We start from the raw sequence: 1,287 nt of genomic DNA on the forward strand, positions 1-1,287 counted from the left end.
ACTCACTCACTCACTCACTCACTCACTCACTCACTCACTCACTCACTCACACATTTCAGACTGAACAATGTCTTTTGCGGGTACACATCTCTTTCCCGCGCTTATGTGCCGATCGTCCCACGTGAACCAACTTCCTGATGAAACAACGTATCATATCTTCACACAGACTAGACAGGTGTCTGTTATGTGAACCCATCTATTTCCCGCGCTTTTGTGCCTATCCCCCACGTGAACCGCACCTTCCAGACTAATCAATGTATCATCCTCACACGGACCCCATATATATATAGCTTGATGTTTGCCTTGCACTCCTTTTACTCTGAGCACAATGAGTAGGCAACTGACCAAGCGGTTCTCTGTCGAAGAGGTTCTGGTCCAGGTTTTTGGACATGATGGACTGAGGACTGAAATTGAACCAGAGACAGAGGAGGATGTCTCGGAAGTGGAAGGCAACACAGATTTTGATCCAGACTTTGAGGAGACTGACCAGTCAACAGATGGAGAGGGAGAGGCACCTGAAGAACAGGCACCTGAGGAGACATTCCAGTCCAAGAGTGGACACTTGCTCTGGTCTTCATCCACCCAGGACAGAGGAAGTAGAGCGAGAGTGGAAAACATCAACATCACGCTGGGACGCTCAGATCACAACGTCCTTCATTCCAGCAGCTGTCAGACTCCACAACTTCCTGACTATGTGCAAACTTGCACTTTTTCATGTACATATCGTGTGTATTGTGTATATTGTATTATTACTGTATATTTGGTATATTTTTGTTGTATATTTCCATATTTCCGATGTTTATTCTATAGATGTTTATTTTCTGCTGTGGCAAATGAATTTCCCAATTGTGGGATAGATAAAGTTAATCTAATCTAATCTAATCTAAAGATGACGTCAGGGCCAACACGGTATGCTACATCTCGTGTGGATGACATCAAGTCCAGCTTCCAACCTGGAGAGAAATTTCGACCTGATAGACCTCCAATCCTACATAGGTCTGTTGATTTTAGCAGGAGTATATCACTCAAACAATGAGGCTACAAAAAGTCTGTGGGATGCAGAGGGATCTTTGGTTTTCTATTTATTTTTTACATTACATGTACATTTTGTAATACATTTTCAGTGCCTATTTGTATTTTCACTGCAGTTATTTTATGTCTAATTCTATAAATTCATGTTAAACACTACTTTGAGCCATTGTTCACAGCTAAAGAATGTTGAATAAAAATTTGGTGGTGAAAAATGGTTTTTGTGCTAATTTAAGAGCAGTTAAAACAGACCGGTCA

This window comes from Seriola lalandi, unplaced genomic scaffold, assembly GCF_002814215.2.
Source record: "Seriola lalandi dorsalis isolate HSWRI2012SDOR001 ecotype SW California unplaced genomic scaffold, Sedor1 jcf7180002054958, whole genome shotgun sequence".
NCBI lineage: Eukaryota > Metazoa > Chordata > Actinopteri > Carangiformes > Carangidae > Seriola > Seriola lalandi.